General features: G+C 42.2%; 1 protein-coding gene across 1 annotated transcript in view; it reads right to left on the reverse strand.

The window, feature by feature from the left end:
- cfap299 (cilia and flagella associated protein 299) overlaps positions 1-21,994 on the reverse strand; it is a 509,376-nt gene that overhangs the window by 222,993 nt on the left and 264,389 nt on the right. The window lies entirely within an intron of this gene.

A 21,994-nucleotide genomic window follows, 5' to 3' on the forward strand; every position in this document is an offset into this window, starting at 1 on the left:
TTGGATTGTTTTGAGCTTCTCAAGTGTAGTTGAGCTCCACTCATCCAGCCAAGTGAAGAAGACTCCACCAATCTCCTGACAACTTATACCTTGAAGATGGTGCACCGGCTTTAGAACATAGAACATAGAACTTTACAGTGCAGTATAGGCCCTTCGGCTCTCGATGTTGCGCCGACCTGTGAAACCACTCTAAAGCCCATCTAACCTAACTATTCCAATATCATCCATATGTTTATCCAATGACCATTTAAATGCCCTTAATGTTGGCGAATCCACTACTGTCACAGGCAGGGCATTCCACGCCCTGACTACTCTATATCTATCACCCCTCAATTTAAACCTATGTCCCCTCATGCTAACCATCTCCATCCAAGGAAAAAGGCTCTCACTGTCCACTCTATCTAATCCTCTGATCATCTTATATGCCTCTGTTAAGTCACCTCTTAACCTTCTTTAACGCAAACAGCCTCAAGTCCCTCAGCCTTTCCTCATAAGACCTTGACTCTAGGAGTCAAGAAATGAGTTATTCACCACAGAATTTCAACATTTAAGAGGCATTTTCAACATTTAAGAGGCATCTGGATGGATATGTGAATAGGGACGGAATAGAGGGATATGGGCCAAGTAATGGCAGAAGGTTTTTTTTTAAAATTTACTTCGGGCATCATGATCAGCACAGGCTTGTAGGTCAGAAAGTTTTTTATTTTAGTTAGGGCATCACGATCGGTACAGGCTTATAGGGCTGAAGGGCCTGTTCCTGTGCTGTACTTCTCTTTGTTAATTCCTAGAATCTGTCCTGTTCTTACAGGGCCATTCCACTTAAATTTTTGGTCAGAGGTCACACTAGGATGTTGATGGTGAGGATCCAGCAATGGTATTGCTGTTGCGTCTTAAGGGGATTGGTTAATTCTCTCATGTTGGAAATGGTCATTACCCGACACTTGTGCAAAGTGAATGTCACTGTCACTTGTCAGCCCAGGGTTGAATTGACTCCTGGTCTTCCTGCATGCAAGCACTGACTGCTTCAGTACCTGAGGAGATATGGATGGTACTGAACTTTGTGCAATCATCAGCAAACATCCCCGCTTCAGACCTTAGGAGAGAGGATATGCCAAAATAAAAATATTACAAAATACCAGGAACCATCACCATGTTTTCCAAAGTTGTACATTTATTTGACAACACAGAAAATACAGAAAGAAAACAATAAAGCAAAAGACCAAGAAATAAATTGTACACAGTATCTATCACAACTGCAGGGCACATTAGCAATCAGCAGTCAATTAAATACTAGTCGCTGTGGGTGGAGTTGAGGAATAAAAAAGGAGAGATTACGATGCTAGGGGTATACTATAGGCCACCCAACAGCCTGAGGTCAGTGGAGGAAGGTATTTGCAGAGGCATTTTAGGTAGGTGCAGAAAGAATAAGGTGGTTGTAGTGGGTGACTTTAAACTTCCTGGAGTGGATTGGAAGGTGCCTAGAGCTGGAGGTACGGATGGGGAGGAGTTTGTAAAGTGTGTGTTGGAAGGGTCTTTGGAGCAGTACGTAACTAGCCCGACTAGGGAGGGAGCTATACTGGATTTAGTGTTGGGCAATGAGCCGGGTCAGGTGGTTGAGGTTGCGGTAGGAGAACATGTGGCTAACAGTGACCACAAGTCTGTCTACTTTAGGATAAAAATGGAAAGGGATGAGTGCCGTCCGAAGGGGAGGGTGCTGAACTGGGGGAAGGCGAGCTATAGCCAGATTAGGAGGGAGCTGAAGGACACTGATTGGGAGGGGTTGTTAGCGGGCAAGTCCACGGTTGGTAAGTGGGAGGCTTTCAAGGGCAAACTGATAATGTAGCAGGAAAGGCATGTGCCGGCAAAAAGGAAGGATGGGAAAGGCAGGATTAGAGAGCCGTAGATTACAGGGGGTATTGAAGACTTGGTCAGGAAGAAGAGAGAGGCATATGTTAGGTCGAAACAGCTGGGAACGGAGAGAGCGCTGGAGGAATATAGAGAGAGTAGGAGGGAGCTTAAAAGGGGAGTTAGAAGGGCAAAAAGAGGGCATGAAATGGCTTTGGCTGATAGGATTAAGGAAAATCCAAAGGCATTTTACTCATATTAGGAACAAGAGAGTGGTTAGAGGGAAAATTGGTCCTCTTAGGGACAAAGGAGGGGAGCTATGCATTGAGTCTGAGGGAATGGGGGAGATCCTGAATGAATACTTTGCGTCGGTATTCACGAAGGACAGGGGTTTGGTGTCGTGTAATGTCTTGGAGGGTGCTGTAGATCATTTGAAGGAAATATCCATTATGAGGGAGGAAGTGCTAGGGTTTTTAGGTAGCATAAAAATGGATAAAGCTCCAGGGCCTGATGGTATTTATCCCAGGCTGCTTAGGGAGGTGAAAGATGAAATTGCTGGGCCTCTGACGCAAATCTTTGTCTCTTCTTTGGACACAGGTGAGGTCCCAGAGGACTGGAGGGTAGCTAATGTGGTACCGCTGTTTAAAAAGGGCAGTAGGGATAACCCTGGTAATTATAGACCAGTGAGTTTGACATTGGTGGTAGGAAAATTATTGGAAAAAATTCTTAGGGATAGGACGTATAAGCATTTGGAGCGTTGCGATCTGATTAGGGATACGCAACATGGCTTTGTTCAGGGGAGGTCTTGCCTTACGAATCTGGTAGAATTTTTTGAGGATGTGACAAAAACGGTTGACAATGGACAAGCCATTGATGTCATCTATATGGATTTTCAGTAAGGCATTTGACAAAGTCCCTCATGGTAGGCTGGTAGAAAAGTTAAGGCACATGGGATACAAGGACAGGTAGCTAGATGGATTGAAAACTGGCTGGGCAACAGGAGACAGAGAGTAGTAGTGGAAGGGTCCTTTTCTGGCTGGAGGTCAGTCACCAGTGGTGTGCCGCAGGGCTCAGTACTGGGACCTCTCCTCTTTGTAATATATATAAACGACTTGGAAGAGGGCATACGTGGTGTGATCAGCAAGTTTGCAGATGACACCAAGATGGCAGGTTTGGCGGATACTGAGGCGGATTGTCAGGTGACACAGCAAGATATAGATAGGTTGGTATACTGGGCAGATAGATGGCAGATGGAATTTAACCCTGACAAATGCGAGGTGATGCATTTTGGAAGGAATAATGCAGAGAGGAGTTACATGATAAAAGGTAGACCGATTAAGAGTATAGAAATACAGAGGGACCTGGGAGTGCAGGTGCACAAGTCTCTGAAGGTGTCAACACAGGTAGAGAAGGTTGTGAGGAAAGCTTATGGAATGCTAGCCTTTATAGGAAGGGGTATAGCGTATAAGAGCTGTCGGCTAATGCTTCAGTTGTACAGAACGTTGGTTAGACTGCACTTGGAGTACTGCGTCCAGTTCTGGTCACCTTACAAGCGGAAGGACGTGGAGACCCTGGAGAGAGTGCAGAGGAGGTTTACCAGGATGCTGCCTGGTATGGAAGGACTGAGTTACGAGGAAAGATTGGAAAGACTGGGGCTCTTCTCCTTAGAAAGACGGGGATTAAGGGGGGATCTGACAGAGGTGTATAAAATAATGAAGGGAATAGATAGAGTCAACAGTGGCAGGCTTTTCCCTAGACTGGGGACAACTATTACGAGAGGTCACGATCTAAGGGGGAGGGGGAAGAAGTATAATTTGGATACTAGAGGAAGGTTTTTCACGCAGAGGGTTGTGGGGGTATGGAATGCGTTACCAAGTAAGGTGGTGGAGGCAGGCACGTTGGACTTGTTTAAGGTTTACTTAGATAGACAAATGAGTGAAACAGGGATGGAGGGTTATAGAAGACGGTATTAAAAAGGGTCAGAGCCTTGGGACGACACTGGAAATGTAATATTACATGTTAATGTTTTGTCTCTTTTAATCCACAGGTGTCGGTCCATCATGTTGTCAAACAAGGGGCATGCACATGGTGGGTCGTGCGTAGGCTGCTCTTGGAGGTTTCGAGAGTGGCCTAGTACTTCGTGTTATTGTGTGTGCTTAATCCTGGACCAGCAGACGGGCACCACAACAGCTTAGTGACTATCACTGCTAGCTGTGCAGATACATGGATTTGGGCCAGTGTCTGTGGGAGTTTGCGCATTCTCCCTGTGGTTGCATGGGTTTCCTCCGGATGCTCCGGTTTCCTCCCACACCCCAAAGATGTGCTCTTAGGCTGATTGGTGTACCAAATTGACCCTACACTATTCTCCCCTGGATCTGCCTACATTAGGGGTACCATTCACATACACACAGGGCAGGGTAGGTGCAGGAAAATGCTTTGTTGAAATGGCGGCGCGGGCTCGCTCGGCCGAAGGGCCTGTTTTCCGTGCTGGGTTGTTCTTTGTTCTTTTTGAAATATAGTCACAGTTACAACATAGGAAATGTGGCAATCAATTTGCATGCAGCAAGTTCCCTCAAACAACAATGAGATAATGGTCAGATCATCTTTTTTAACATCAATTGCAGGATTAATATTGGCCAGAATACTGGGGAAATCTACTATATTAATAATTATTCATAGAGACTTAAAGTCAGACTAAATCTGGATGAGTTAATGATCTCGTTGGCGAGGCATGGTGCCACACCCAGTAAATATGCTCCATTTGTTGTAATCCTTTATACCTTGACGCCCTTTCCAAGTACTCTTAGCGAGGGTTACATTTATATAGCACATTAAGAGTCTTATGATTTTTCCTAACTGGGATCAAACTGAAAATCTTACCTCTTTAGATTATGCCTACAATAAAAAAGGAGATTGCGCTACAAAATCAGGTTCTTTATAGATTACTGCAGCAAATATTCCACTATCCCAAACAACCAAGACAAGAACTAGAAATCTACAGAGTAAGCATTGAGTATAAGAAGTGAAGGAGTTAATTGTCCCAAATCTCTGTGGTCTACAATTCACTGTATTTATCAATTGGCAGTTACCTATTTTTGCTGCTGCATACAGTTAATTGATTTATGTGGCATAGATAGGTGCACACGTTCCATTTGTAATGCTGTGGACTCTTGGGAAGCCTACCAGGTGATAAAGCTTCTGAGCCCTCTCCTCTGTGAAAGTGATCCTGCCAAAGCATAAGTAAGTTGTTTTTATTTTGCAGGAATGAACAGCAGACTGGCTTATCTCACAGCTGTCTCTATGATGCTCTTAAATGATCCTGTTGCCTAGAAGCTTAATATGCTCTTGTGACTTTCACTTGTGGCAGGAAGAGCTACCTCAATTCTTAATTTAAGGGGAGACAGTGGTGCAGTGGTATTGTTACTGGACCAGCAATTCAGAGACTCATGGTAATACATTGAGGACCCTACCATGGAATCTCACCATGGTAGATGGTGAAATCTGAATTCAATAAAAACCTGGAATTAAAAGTCTGCAGATGACCATAAAACCATTGTTGATTGTCGTGGAAATCCATCTGGTTCAGTATTGTCCTTCAGGGAAGAAAATCTGCCATCCTTACCTGGTCTGGCCTACAAGTGACTCCAGAGCCATAGCAATGTGGTTAACTCTTAAATGCCCTCAGGGATGGGCAATGTTGGAGTAAAATTAAGACTGTGACTTTTGGAAACCAATGTGACTACTGGGCTCTGTGGTTAACAGAGGTCATTCTGTTGCTGACTAAATAACGAATTAACCTTGAGCTACATTTTATTTTTGTATAAAATGCGGAACAGACAAAAATAATCAGACCATGAGGTCCAGATAGTCAGCTTAGCTTAAAATAAAGCGGAACAAAACAAGAAGTTGTGGGCTTTGGTTAACTGTTGTTATTGAAGAAACGTGATTGGAAGCTAATTGTTGCAAGAGGAGCCCAATTGGCTAATGTGTGTAACCACCCAAAGCTAATGATGAGATAACCACTAATGTCTGTATGATTAAAATGTCTAAAAATATGGCGAGCTGCTGCTCCAAATTGAGAAGTTGACTGCGTACGCCGTGGGGTGCCAAGCGCTTCTCCCAAAGCTTTGTCCAATAAACTGCCTATTGAATCTTTAAGTCTGATGCCAAGTGATGATTTTCCATAATAGGCAATAAATGCTAGTGCAGCCAATAATGCCCACATCCCATGGACAATTTTTTTTTAAAAAGTTGTCTTTAGATCAGCCTGCAGCAGGGAGTTTAGCTCAGTCACTGTCTCTGCAATGAATCATGAAGGCTGAAAATTGTAATGCAGTCAGGTAAAAATGGCATGGTTAGTAATCATGGTGCTCTGGATGCTGATCATCCTGAGGCATTGTTGAATGGGAATATACTGGACCTTCGTACGTTGGTGCTTATCTAATTTATGGAGCACCAAGGGGATAACCTCAGTGATTCGTATCTTCCAGCTTTGTTGGCAGAAACCTATACTGCAACTATGCTTGTCAAGACTCCAGGGAAGAGCGCCTAAACAAGTTGACAGTTTCCACAAAAAACTCAAAGCAGGCAAGACATTCAATGCACAAATAAAGTTTTTTTTCCCTATCAGCAAACAACAACAACCTTGCTTTCAGAGCTTAGACTCATTTCTCTCTCACGTATTAATTTGGTTACTTTGGTTACTGCTCGCGGGGTTGAACATCAAGTTGCAAACTTCAATGTACCATGTTACTTTTGTTTTAAATGGGGCCAAAATTGCACCTCAGAAATTTATGAACACAGTGAACTGCAAACAAAATTGGGGTGGAAATGGAAAAATGCAGCAAACAACAGGTCAGTTAGCATTTGTCGAGAGATTCATGTAGAGTTTTCATTTCAGGCTGATAACTGCTGTCAGGACACAAAATCATTGTTAATGCACAGCTATTACTGAGGCTTTGGACTGTCTGCAAAAACTAGAATATCACAGCTTCAAAGTATCAGACTGGTAAAAATACTTTGTATTCATGATACAAAGTTAAGATTACTCACATTATATTGTTGTTTCTTTACTGATGCACCTCCCCTTGGATTGTTGTTGGGGACAGGGAGGTTTACAACATAGATTTTAGACAAGCCACTTCTTGGTGTTTGGACTTGTACATGTGTATACCATATGTCTTTTATGACCATAAGACAAATACTGATGCCAATTACATAACTGGACTCCCAAGGGAGATCATCCTGCATGTAAGTTGGTGTGACAACAGTAAGATGTTTCAGTTTTTCTCTGCTTCTGAAGATTGAAAGAGATTGATGTAATAGCTTCAGTCACTGTAGACTTGGTCAACTGAAAGTCTTTGGAGCTCTGCTTTTACTTTCACACTTTTGGACACAATTTTAATACTGCAAGTGTAGTCAAGAAGGCGCCAAGGCAAATCTTGAAATAAGAATTGTATATATCAGGAACTTAAAATAAAAGAGGGTGAAATAGAAACTCAATGGTATAAAATTATTGAGTATAGCAGCAGATGTGGTGTTAACTCAGAGGAAAAGCATAACTGAAGCATGACACTGATGATGGGAATAAAAAAACCACCAAATGACCACATCATAGCTTCCAACATAAAACAGAATTGAAGCAATGCGTTACTGAAAGAAATCTCTTGTGAGTTACCTTGTAAATGTGCTGTTTTAACCATGGCAATATGGAAGATATTAAATGAAGATCATTTCATTTGCCGCGATTAGCATATGCATTTGATTAACTTGAAATTATGTGCAGAGCCATATGTTACATTCTGTGATGAGTTTTGGCAGAGTTTACAACACAAAACAATTTGGTTCAATTGGAGTTGATCAATCAGCTAAAGTATTCCAGAAATTCTACATTGTAATTTTAATTTGCAATAATTTATACAATTTGTGAACAGAGCAGATTACTTGTCAAATAATCCACATAATTTTGTTTAAAATTCAGGTTGGTACCTCCTCAACTTCTATGGCATTATTCCAGTTTCTCAGTATCCTTACAGGTGTTGACAAATACCAATCAATATATTTGTATAATATAACTCAGGGTAAAAATTGAGCAATCCCTTACAATTTGAACTGAATGTTCAACTATTTTGCACGTGACTTTGTGAACTTCTCCAGACACACTTAAAAACTGGGTGGGATGAGGCTTGATATGAATTGCTTTATGTTGAAATAATGTGAACATACAGAACACCAGTTATGGTCACACTGACTTAATATAATCAGTACAACGTTTCTTTGCACAACAATACCAAATAAAGAATACACTATGAGCTGAATGTTTTCCCACTTTGTAGAGCATATTATGGAACATGATGACATTTGATGCCATTTACAATGTCATCATGCCAATTTCCAATAATATGGCAAGTGAGTAGGTCAAAAAGTCAGGAATCCACCTGCCTCATTTAAATATAAATTTAAAAGACAATTCAGCCAATTAGTTACACTGAAATAATATGGTCAAAAGGCAATAACATACCTTCGGGACAAGATTTAGTCTAAGTGAGGAATCCATTTTTGTTAAGGGCAAGTTTGTGTTAATGGTTTGAATACTGCAGCTGAGACTAGAGTCTCAGCTTTGCACTTCAAAGTCTGCAGGGACTGCTCATTTGAGTGGACAGAGACACCTTTTGGTTTTTTTTTAATGAGTAGATTTCTTTGCTAATTTACAGGTCTCTTTAGATGGAATATTTTCCCATCCATTACTCAGGGGTGAAGGGTGAAGTGTGTCTTAGACAGATTGGGATTGCTGTCACAGTTGAAGACACAATGTCCGTGAGGAGGGCAGAAGAATTAAGAGGAGGAGGTAGGTGAGATCCTCAATGAATACTGGGCAGAGAAATGGCAGATGGAATTTAATCCAGATAAATGCGAAATGTTGCATTTCAGTAGATCTAACGTAGGGGGGAGCTATACAATAAATGGCAGAACCATCAGGAGTATAGACACACAGAAGGGCCTGAGTGTGCAAGTCCACATATCCTTAAAGATGGCAGCACAGGTGGAGAGGATGGTGAAGAAGGCATATGGTATGCTAGCCTTTATTGGACAGGGCATAGAATATAAAAGTTGGCATATAATGTTGCAGCTATATAGAGCGTTGGTTAGGCCACATTTGGAATACTACGTCCAGTTCTGCTTTCCACACTACCAGAAGGACGTGGAGGCTTTGGCGAGAGTACAGAAAAGGTTTACCAGGATGTTGCCTGGTATGGAGGGTCTTAGCTATGAGGAGAGATTGGGTAAACTGGGGTTGTTCTCCCTGGAAAGATGGAGCATGAGGGGCGACCTAATAGACGTGTATAAAATTATGAAGGGCATAGATAGGATGAACAGTGGGAAGCTTTTTCCTAGGTCGGAGGTGACGAACACAAGGGGTCACAAGTTCGAGGTGAGAGGGGCAAGGTTCAACACAGATGTCAGGGGGACATATTTTACACAGAGGGTGGTGGAGGCCTGGAATGCACTGCCAGGCAAGGTGGTTGAGGTGGACACACTGGGATTGTTTAAGACTTATCTAGATAGCCACATGAACAGACTGGGAATAGAGGGATACAAACGAATGGTCTTGTTGGGCGCATGACTGGCGCAGGCTTGGGGGGCCGAAGGGCCTGTTACTATGCTGTATTGTTCTTTGTTCTTTGAGGCGGAGAAGGGCAAGAAGGAGAAGGGAACACAGTAGGGCTCTGGATGCTGTCATCCCTCAGAAGTAGGACAGAAAAGCACCAGGCACGTAATGTCAGAAGGAACCCAGAAACACAGAGCGGAGTTGCAGATGAACCTATGCTGCCCCAAGGCCAGAAATTTATCTACCTGCAGCTGATCTCATGAGATTAAGCCTTTTATGGAACAGGGGATGAAGTCCTCCCCACCATATCAACACTTGACCTTTTTGGCCACCTCCTCCCATGCAGCACAAGTCTGCCTGAACGTTTTCCCCTTCAAAGAACTCCACATGAATTGAACATATCTATCATATACTGCACCAAAGATGGCCTTATTGAATCCGAGGAAGCTTTCCCCATTCTAGAATACCTGTCCCCTCACATCTTTGCATGAAATTAGACAATAAATTTACAATTGCTCAATGACAGAAGCCAGGAGACTTGCTGATTGTTTAAGTTTCTGCCACCTATGAAGATTAACATGGTGGACAAAGATGAGCATAAATTTAAATAAAAGTAGAAAATTTCAGAAAAACTCAGCAGGTCTGGCAGCATTTAAGGAGAAAGAAACTGAGCTAATGTTTCAAGTCCATCTGACTATTCTTCAGAGCTGGAGATGTAGAAGGGTAATGGATTTTATACTGTTGAAGGGAAGGAGTAGATTAGGTAGTGATAGTTGGGAGCCCAGCAGAAAGGTTTCACAGAGTGATAATGATACTGTGAAAGGTTAAGGCAAGTGCTAGTAGTGGCATAAAGGTCAGATAATAGAATGTGTTAATAGCAGAACAAGGGTTGGCATTCTCTGAAAGCATTACAACAAGTTACAGACTGGCCTTGTGGGGAGAGGTGGTTGGGAAAAATGTCAAAATGGAGGATAGAGTTCATGGTCTGAAATCGTTGAATTCAATGTTAGGTCCAGAAGACTGAAAAGTGCTTAATCAGTACACACATTGCGCCTGTTTCAGCTAAACAAAATAAATCACAGCCATTTGCTGGTACATTCCTCAGGGCAATACCTTGACTACTCCAATTCAAGTTGTCTGGTTTAAACTTCAAATAATGTCCGCCAGTCACCATTTCCATGGCAGTGCCTCTGTCTGAATCCACTTGCCAACCTATCAGCACTGTCCTCTCATACAGTAGAAATTTGTTCATTTCCCTTGCATTACATTCTTGCAAATGTGATAATGAGTGCAATAAGAAAAGCTTCAACAAAAAATGCTTGATTTTTTCATCAATTCCTCTTTTCATAAGCAAATAAAACTATAATTTGCAGTTGCAAGTCAGAAACATACATGATCTACAAATTGTGCAAGTACAGAAAACAGATCATTCTCATCTGACCCGCTTTTGTTTGTCATTAAACACACGTACATATAACCTTTAAAGCATTTAGAGCTAATAGTATGCGTGTGGTGTGTTACTCAGTCTTTGGTTGGTGTCTGATCATTTCTGGGATGATAGTGCCTTTCTGAGGAATGTTACTGACCTGGTAAGTGTTGCTACTGTGGCAATTACTGTCCCTAATCTGTTGCTTTTGTTGGAGGACAATTGACCTTTGGCTGTTCAGTTCCTTCTATGCTTGGTGAATTCACATTTTCCTTATCAGCTGAGCTTTTCTAGTTGTACGTGTGCAGTTCAGATGATACATCTGGTCATTCATTTTCACTATGTATAACTGTGGTGATAAATTCTCCACAAAGTCATCAACTGGGCTGATTTTTATTGAGAGTATTGAACATTTGCACTGTGACCAGCTCTCCAGTTGTAAGCTCTTGCAATGATTTGACAGCTTTACCAAAGTGAAATTTGGCTTTGTGTCATTTCACTTAGATTTTGTCATTCACTCCTACTATTACTACTGATTTTGTGCTTTAGCTAGTGGAAGTGTAATTTGGGCCCAGAATGACATTAGTCGCTGAACTATTCTCCATGCCTTGCTTCCCTACCCTAGGATGGCTTTGGACACATCTACATTGGATCTACTAGAATTTTTGATGAACTCTTTGGCAATTTTCATTGTTGTTTCAGCCTTTCTATTTCACTGGATTTAGAGTGGAGATTACGTGTAATGCTGGATTTTCCAATCATTTACAAAGTGACTGAGTTCTTCACGGAGGGCCATTGTCACTCATCATGATGTCTGGAATGTCCTAACAACTGAGGAGTATGTTCAGATCTCACCGGTAGTCATTGACATCAGCTTGACTAACTCCCAATACTCTGATAGCAGTCAATGGTGACAAGATCATCAAGTCTAAAGATGTTGGTGTTGGCCTTACATTTGTATTTAGTTCAAGATGATATTCATCTGAAAGATATCCAAGGCCCATGGAAACATTTTAAGAATGTTTTAGGATTTGTTCAGCAGTCAATGACTTTGTGCCATTTGGTACTGGAGCATTACCAGTACATGCTTTTGACTTGTTTTAGCCGAGATGAGTGGATTTTCTTTAGTGTCTACTAGTTGGAAGTGCAAATCATCATTGTGTCAGACTCTCAGCTAAGTTTTCTTCATCTAGCCTCCACTTCACCTTTAAGAGCTTCATTTTTAGGTCACAGCTTCCAACAACTTCACACAGAACTGCAATTCATGATTTTGCATGTAGCACTAATGTCTATCTGTCACGTCATATTAACTTGATGTTCTCCTTCTGCAGTCATATTCCAATAGACAAAGGGTGGGATTTTATGGCCTACTCAAGCGAGATCGGAAATTTCTGTCCGAGGTCAACAGACATTTCCATTGTCTGCCCCTCGCCCGCTCAGATTGTGTGGCAGGTGGGGTGGTAGAATTGCAGCTATAAATATTTTTTCCCAAGACTTCAGGATATCAACTTGTCCTAGGGTGTAGTATTAGGCTCATCATCCAGCATCTCACCGGCAACCATCTTTATAGGCTTGATTTTCTCCGTTCCAGCACAACAGTTGCACAAAACAGATTCAGCTTCTTGCAGTTGGAAAACTACTTTCCCTATGCTGTAAAAAGTCTGACAACACCAGGTTTCAGTCCAACTGATTTATTTGATAGTAAATTCACTAGCTTTCGGGTTAGTCCCTTCGTCAGGTGAATGGAGAGTTCTGGCCTCAGACAGAGCATATAAAGCTATCGTTGATGAAGACGAACATCTCACCAGGGCCATCCCCACACCCCCACTTCTTGCCTTCAGACAACCAAGCAACCTCAGACCATTGTTCGCAGCAAACTACCCAGTCTTCAGGAGAACAGTGACCACAATACCACACAACCTCTGCAAGACATGCCGGATCATCGACATGGATGCCATCATCACACGTGAGAATACCATCTACCAGGTACACGGTAAATACTCTTGCAACTCGGCCAACATTGTCTACCTGATACGTTGCAGGAAAGGATGTCCTGAAGCATGGTACACTGGGGAGACCATGCAGATGCTACGACAACGGGTGAATGAACATCGCTCAACAATCACCAGGCAAGACTGTTCCCTTCCTGTTGGCGAACACTTCAGTGGTCATGGGCATTCAGCCTCTGACCTTCGGGTAAGCATTCTCCAAGGCGGCCTTCACAACACACGACAGCGCAGAGTCGCTGAGCAGAGACTGATAGCCAAGTTCCGCACACATGAGGACGGTCTCAACAGGGATCTTGGGTTCATGTCGCACTATCTGTAATCCCCGTGACTTGCCTGGGCTTGCAAAACCTCACTCACTGTACTGTCTGGAGACAATACACATCTCTTTAGCCTGTGATCAGTGCTCCTTCCACACACATTGTTAGCCACTTTAAGACTTGAACAGCAGGTTAGGTGTAAAGATTCGCATTCTAATCAGTAATCTGTAAACTGTCTGTACTTTATATGCTCTGAGGCCAGAACTCTCCATTCACCTGACGAAGGGGCTAACCCGAAAGCTAGTGAATTTACTATCAAATAAATCGGTTGGATTGAAACCTGGTGTTGTCAGACTTTTTACTGTGTTTACCCCAGTCCAACGCCGGCACATCCACATCATGACTACTATCGGTTCCCCATGCTGGACATACTTCTTTTTGTTTTGCGTGGTGTCCTCTGCAATATTTATATCCAGTATTCCAGCCTTGATCTATCTACAAAAAACAAAGAACAACCCAGCACGGGAAACAGGCCCTTCAGCCCAACGAGCCCACACCGCCTGTTAGCCCTTCAGTAAATAGCAGTTAGCAGTAAATAGTTCCTGCTTCTCTCCACTGTTTTGTGCTTGGAGAGCTTTATTGCCTCTCAGCAGAGTGCAAAGTCCTGTCAGTTCTCCCAGTACTCTGCAGCTAATGACTGACCACTTCACAAATTCTGCACATGTCAATCATTTTCTTACAAATAAGCACCTGTCCTCTCAGCAGACATGCTCTCACAGCAGGATCTCCTGTTCCTAAGAAAATCATATCAGGTTATCTTTCAGTTGCTTAATCTCACAAGATTCATCTAGGCATCTTAGAATAATCACAAACTGATTTTCCCCTCTTCCTGAGTTCTGATGTAAAACAAGCGATGTTCATACTTAATATTAGCAGAGGTTTCAAAGTGGGTTCTTAAAGCCTCTGAAATTTCATATAACTGGCTTTTCTGTTCCTCAGCGAGGTCTACTCTACAATACCATTTGCAGCACTTTTTCCCCAGCATTGACAACAGAGTTGCTCGCTTGTTCAACTTCCTTGTTTACTTCTGTGGCAATTTCATAGCTTGGCCCTCAAGACTTCTCCCAATTTATTTTCCATGCTGCTTTCATTTCAAGCCATAATAACTTGTCCAATGCCAATATCGTGTACAAAGTTGCAATACAAAGTTTTAATTATTCTCTGCTGTTTCTTACAACTGGTGGCTCTCTTACAGCTATCAAAATTCCCTCAATTTCAGCAGCACACTCCTGACACCATGTCCCACGAAATGGCTTCAGTTCTTAAGCCTCTGTACACCAAAGATGGCATCAAAGATCACAGGACCATGGCAAGCATATGTCCAAAATGCACAGAGGTACTTCTCCAAACATATAATGGGCAGAATCATCCCAAAAATGCACAGAGATTTGGCTGAGGTGAGAAAACCAGTGTGAAGCTGGCATTTTAAAAGGGGAAGCGAGATTCACACCATCAGCTCGAGGGGCGGGATCCAAAGATGCCGGAAAGGCCAGGAATCCCAAGTTCGTGACATGTTTATAAAGGGCGCCCTGATCGCCAATATAAATAAAAGACTCTCCTCCCCTGTCCAGAGAACTAGGTACCCCAAGCATTGGGGAAGCCTCACGACACAACAGTAACATCAGGCTTCCTCACCCCTTGTAAGCATCGGGGCTCGTCCCTCCTCCCCCACCCCAACCGCACATAAGGGGAATCCCCCAATGGGGCTTCCCAAAGGGCCTGCCCTGGTAGTGTCAGATTGGCACTGCCCAGTCATATCCCTCATCACCGAGGGGTTATACTTGCCTTCGTCTTCACACCCCTGACATGGTCATCAGGACTAGCTTTCATTTTTGAAAGCTGGCAGTGATTCCTGCCAGCGAAATGTCACACTGACTGGGTGGGAGGATAAGGCATAGGTAACATAATGGCACCAAAGCTGGTCAGTTCGTGTTAATTTATTAAAATGTATGAAAATCAGATTCACGCCCTTCCTGGATGTGAACCTGATCATGCCACTGGTGGGGGCGCAGGATAATCTCAAACTGGGAACTCACTTGCACAAATTCCATTTTGGCTCTCTGGCGAGATTTAGCGGCCATTACAGGGTTTGTGCCTGCAGCTAGCACAGCCGCTAGATTGCTGCTATACTCATTTTTTATTAAATATATTCTGAATTGATTAATATCTTTCATCTAATGTTCAAATAAACAGCTCCTTAATGCACTTGATATTAATTAATATTAAAAACAATGGGGGACGATCCAACATCTGCATTTTTACTGGAAAAGCATGAGCATCTTGTGTCTGAATCCATAATAGCCATTTCTATCTGTTAAGCTTCCACACTCAGATGCAGAACAGAAAAAATACCCCAATACTTAATTAAATTCTAGCGTATCCAAATAAAATTTGTGAAAGAAAATTGTAATAGGAAGAATATTACAATGTTTTTAGTGCTGCTTTTATCATTAAGTAGTAAAATGGTACTTTTGCCATATAACATAACACATTTTTCAGACTGCATCTACAACACCTCACTGCAATGTGCGTCCATTCAATGCCAGTCCGTCTTCAAATTGTACAGGATTTTGCAACTGGAACTGTGTGCCACTTCCACTTTGATTTTTTCACCCTTTCCCACACGATTCCCATTAAAATTCTAAGTGCTTGTGGCACGTATACAAAACACATTCAGTGGACAAAGCTTTCACTGGTGAACCCCACTATCAGCTGACAATGCCGCTGCATCACAACCCTGATTTTTCTGCCCAAGCACATTGCCATTAATTTAAAATTTGAGTGCACAAAGGAAACTTATGGGTGTTTTTCAATGTTAGATTTCACTTGTACTACTTCGCATTACATTATCAAAGAATTGTAGAATTGTTATGGAGCAGGAGGCCATTTGGCCCATTATGTTTGCACCAACTCCTCAAATTAGCTTTACGTCTTTGTGTCGTTCTCCTGCCTTGCACATCATTTCTATTCAAGTAATCATCTAATGCCTTTTTAAATGCCTCAACACACTTCCAAGCAGAGCATTCAAGACTCAAACCATTCACTGTGCAAAAAAAAATTCCCACGTCACATTTGCTTCCTTTGCAAATCATTTTAACTCTGCCTCATCTCGATCCTCCTATAAGCAGGAACAATCTCTCCCTGTCTACCCTGTTCAGCCTCTTAACATCCTTCTTTCCAAGGAGAAGAGTCGCAACATCTCTAATCTATCCTCATTATTGAAGTTTGTCATTCCTGAGCCTCCATACAAGAGTCCACTCTCCTGCACCCTTCCCTTGTGCCATTGAGTTTAAAAAGGGAAACTGCTGATCTTACACACGACTACACAAAGCCAACTGGCACATGCCACTTTGAAACCATGAACCAGGTGCCACAAGATTCTCATGTGCCACTGACTTTACCTTGAAGGAATGAGTAACTAAAAACATTTTATATTAATGTGAGTTCATGACATGTAAATAAATTACAAGTAGGAAACTGCCACAGACTGGCACAATGTTCTACAAATTGCAAAACACTCCACTGGTGATGGCCTTGTAGTATTATCACTAAAATATTAATCCAGAAACTCAGCTAATGTTCTGGGGACCTAGACTCGTTCGCCACTGCAAGTGGTGGAATTGTAATTCAATAAAAAATTATCTTGAATTAAGAATCTACTGAAGGCAATGAAACTATTGCCGATTGTCGAAAAAAACCTATCTGGTTCACTAATGTCCTTTAGGGAAGGAAATTTGATAGTCTTACCCAGTCTGGACTACATATGACTCCACAGCCACTGCAATGTGGTTGACTTTCAACTGTCCTGTGGAATGGCCGAGCGAGACACTCAGTTCAAGGGTGGCTAGGGATGGGCAATAAACGTCAGCCAGCCAGCGATACTTATGTCCCACAAATGAAAAAGATTGACTTTACCTCTGAGAATTTTTGATTTCTTGACTGCAAGTTGAAATTCATCCTGCCTAGTGAAGTCACCCACACACCATGTTTTCTGTCCTTGTGGACTCCATATACCCACCTCCCCATCCCCACCAAAGTCACTAGAACTGTTATTGATCTTAACTATTTCAAAATTAACGAAAATCATTCAGGTACATTACTGCTGCAGATTAAATGTATAGTGTCCACTCTAACACTACTGGTTCAAATGCTTCAACATTCAGGCAACAACATCCTAATGATTGATCTGCAGTAAGCGTCAATCTGAAACGGTTTGTTCTGCATTTATTTAAAGAATGTCTGAAATGCTAAAGTAAAAACAGTAGAAGAGATTAGATTAAGTATATCCTTTTTCATCTTTCCTGAACATCAGCCAGTACATACTGTAAATGTTGCTGCATAAATTTTTGCAGCTGTTCCTGAGGGGGTGTGGGGGGGCAGCGGTGTTGGGGGGAGGAAATCATTATAAAAGGCACTTCTAACCACTTGACTTCAATGCTGAAATAGATGAAACAAGTGGTGTGGATCTCAGACCATTTGCATGCCAGTATGAACTTGCCAGGCTTTTTAAATCTAAATGAGTGTCTGTGTATAAAGTGAGTTGATAATTTTCCAGCCTGTTCTCTTGAGTCCCACTGTTTACAATTCCAGTAGCTAAAATTTACATAATTGTAATTTCACATCAAGAATAATTTTAGATCACTTCCCTGCCTGATGTGTCTAGCAGCTGTTATCCCAGATGAAGGCAGTGATAATTATTTCAAACATTTACAAAGAAAAAATGCAAAACAAATTTAATCCTACTATTTTGTGGAATTTCACATGGTTCCGGAAAAGCTGTAAAACAATATTTTTGGTCCTTTGATTTTCTTTCTTTAAACCTTTAGAGGCTGCACAAGGACTGCATTGTTAATACACTTGGTCAGATTGAACTATATCAAATACTTAAATGGGATGGGCCCAATTTACTATTAGTTACTTGCAAACTTGTGAGCAATTTCAGTGTTCTGTTTGTTGTGGAGCTGACAGTTGTTTCTGCTTAATATCAGGTAGCTGGTGGGTCAGTTCATTTTTATTTAAGCAGATCTGGTGCTGTTTCATTTAGAGCTGGTGTACTTCACTGCCTTTGTCCCCTCCGACGTGGTGTACTTGGCCAGTTCCAGGGACAGCAGCAGACACATAGTAATCTGGAACCCCTGGGAGCTGATGGTCTGCCATTTGTTGTAATGGGCCTAGCAGGAAGCCTTGCCTGCGATGGTACTCAAAGATGTTACTGATGAACAAGTTCATGATGCTCATGGTCTTAGAAGAGGTGCCGGTATTGGGGTGAAACTACTTCATCACTTTGTAGATGTGGTTGGAGTAACTCTCCTTCCTGGTTCTCTTCCATTTCTTGCTGCTCTTGGGTGCTGGCTTCTGGACAATTTTATTGCTGACTTTCTTGCCAGCTGCTACTCCTTTCTTATCTTCCACCTCACCTTCAGAAGTTGGGAGACTTTAAATAATAACCAATTATCAGCCCTTGCTTATCTACAGGAGTAAAATTGCCAGCATTTATCCTATTTGGAGGGTGTGAAATTGCAGGGCAGCAACTGGGATTTTTGGACTTTAGCAGTAATTTCATTGCAGTGTTAATGTAAGCCTATTTGTGACACTAATAAATAAACTTTAACTTTAAAACTGAAGTAAACCTGCAGCAATACCTTAAATGGGAAAACTGGAATGAAAATCAGATGGTTCCTTGGAGTAGTAGTTCGAAGTGGCAAGAAAATGTGAGCAGCAAGGCACTAAACTTAAGATCATCTTTAAAGCTTAGAAGTCTCAATTACAGTGAAGAAAATATAATTGCCAGTGTAGCTTTAGTCGACTGCCGTTTACAATCCCTTTAAGTAAGAGCTGCAACCTCATAGGACCCTCATAGAACTAGGCCCTTACTAATTTTCAGCAAACACTGACTGCCTAAAGTGAAGCCTGCCCCAAAATTGCAATGGGAAAATCTCTGAAGATAAGTCAGCATTTTGCTTTTTGCAATTTTTGCTCTATACTGCACAATTCATGTTGAAAACTGAAATAATAGGGAAATCATAATGGGCTCCATGCTGTCAAATCAGATTTGGGAAAGGTGTAAGGTTCAGGATTTTGATCCAATAATTATGAAGAATTAGAGGTTCTCATAACAATATGCTCTTATTCACCTTAGTGATGAAGTTTGCAAAGCTGATAGATGCTGCTGAAGGAAGCTTAGTCAATTTCTAGGTAGTACATAATGCAGCCCCAGAGCTGAAAAAATGGAGTCCTGTGGCAGATGATTACATTCCTGGGTAAAAAGAAATTACAGTCATATAAAACTGGAAGCAGGTATGGCAATTACATTTCCTTCATGGTTTTTGGGCCATGTTTCACAGGCATCTTTAATGTTCACCGCTGGCTTACTTCATTCTCTGCCAAGCCAGATATTCCACCCTCCAGAGATGCTAATCAAGGAAACTCCTTGGCCTAGCTGGTGTCAAACTTCTTGATTATTGTTGTAACTGTAGTCTTCTAAATGGGTGGACGCTTGCAACTGATATAGAGGGATTGAGATGAATTGCCAGAGCATACAGCCACTCCACTGCTCTTGGAATTATTTGTTCACCAATTAATTTGGTGGAAAAACGAAGGGTGAAATTCTTCCATCTTGGCTGAAGACCTGTGGCAGAGACAAGGATGGGGAGTGTATTCCACAGTGGATGCCAACGGGAAACCCTCGACCTCTAATCCCATTAGTTATGCAACTGGGGGTTTAACAATAATTAAATGATAATTGCCCTCTGACAATGACAAACATCTTGTGTGTCAGGTTAGACTTCAACCAGTCGATAGCCTTTCCAGCTCTCCACTCACATGTCGCCACCCCCCCCACCCCCACCCCACAGACCCCCCTGTCCAATTCCCATGCACTGACCACATTCACCTCAGTTTGACTAGGGCCCATAACTTTATCAGAGTGGCAGTCTGAATGCACATACATGGACAGACAGTCATTCTGAATGTACATACCCTCACGGAAATTCCAAAGCCCTTGTCTCACCCTTCTCTCATTTAGGCTGGGGGAGCAGCGAAGCACACCTCCAGTGAGAAATAATTCCTTCCACAAAGGAGATGGTTAAAGGGATAATTTAAAAGGTAAATTTCAAATGTATATGGTTCAAACAATTAATTGGTTGAGACGAGTAAAGGGGCAGGGTAGTTGTGGAGAACACTGGGGTAGAGAGATGCAGGGGGGTGGGGGGGTCACATGTGTGCTATGCAGTGCTTGGTCTAGAGTAGAAGTGATTTTGTTCCTTCTAACTTTTTCAGAGTAATAACCAGGGTATAATTGGCAGAACCGTCGACTTTAAATTGCTTCCAATGGATGGTTCCCAGCCCAGCACAATTGTGCCTACTCCTGCTCCTATTTCTTATGTTCTTATGTTCTTATGCAGAGGAAGTTAGCACTTCTGGACAATTGCTGAATAAACACTTACCTACAGGAGGGATTCCCCAGCACAACATTGGAGTACCCTCTAAATGTGACGCTAGGAACATGTCTTTCTTGTGTTATACTCCACTGAATGCAAATTTGACCTTCAGGGCAACTATTCTGATTTTTTGCAATTAGTTCTTGTATCACTTCACTTAGTTCTTGTTTCACTTCAATGCAAAATAGTTATTTGTCTTCCTTTAGCCAATGTTCACCCCTGCTGTGAACAAATGATGCCACAATATTAAAGGAGAATTCAATACATGTCCTCGATAATGAAACAATGATGATTTAACACATCGCATTTCATTAGACAGTAAATGCGAGTTTAAAATGATATTGTGATCCCACACAAAGTGCAGCTGCAGGTGGTTTTAAACTCATCTTTTAAGCATTTCTCTGCTAACTTGGTCATTCTTGATCTTTCAGCACAGTTACAAAATCAACAGCGATAATACTACGGGAATCAGTCTGATATGTCTCAGGAGAACACTGAAACAACAGATAGCCACTCACTTACTCAGCCTGCCCTGCAAGAAATGAGATTGGCACAAAGAGCCCCTCATGAGGCGGCACAGTAGCACAGTTACAGTTATACAGGACACAGTTAGTAGTATTGCCTCACCAGGGACCAGGATTCAATTCTAGCCTCGAGTAACTGTCTGTGTGGAGTTTGCATGTTCTCTCTGTGTCTGCATTGGTTTCCTCTGGGTGCTCTGGTTTCTTCCCATCCTCCCACAGTGTATGGCAACTAGGGGATCTTTACAATAACATTTTTATTCATTTTTTTTTATTCATTCGTGGGACATGGGTGTCACTGATTGGTCAGCATTTATTGCCCATCCCTATTTGCCCTTGATACGGTGGTGGTGAGTTGCCTTCTTGAATCATTGCAGTCCATGTGCTGTGGGCTGACCCACAATGCCGTTAGGGAGGGAATTCTAGGATTTGACCCAGCAATGGTGAAGTAACAGCGATATATTTCCAAGGTGGGGTGTTTGGAGGGGAACTTGTAGATGATGGTCTTTTCTTGTTTCTGCTGGCCTTGTCCTTCTAGATGGAAGTGGTTGTGGGTTTGGAAAGTACTGTCTAAGATTCTTTGGTGAATTGTTGCAGTGCATCAATAGATAGTACACACTGCTGCTACTGAGCATCAGTGGTGGAGGGACAGGATGTTTGTAGATGTGGTGCCAATCAAGCAGCTGTTTTGTCCTGGATGGTATCAAACTTTTTGAGTGTTGTTGGAGCTGCACCCATCCGGGCAAGTGGGGAATATTCCATCACACTCCTGACTTGTGCCTTGTAGATGGTGGTTAAGCTTTGGGGAGTCAGAAGATGAATTACTCG

The sequence above is a fragment of the Carcharhinus amblyrhynchos genome, chromosome 1 (genome assembly GCF_965287045.1).
Source record: "Carcharhinus amblyrhynchos chromosome 1, sCarAmb.v2.hapA, whole genome shotgun sequence".
In the NCBI taxonomy this organism is placed as follows: Eukaryota; Metazoa; Chordata; class Chondrichthyes; order Carcharhiniformes; family Carcharhinidae; genus Carcharhinus; species Carcharhinus amblyrhynchos.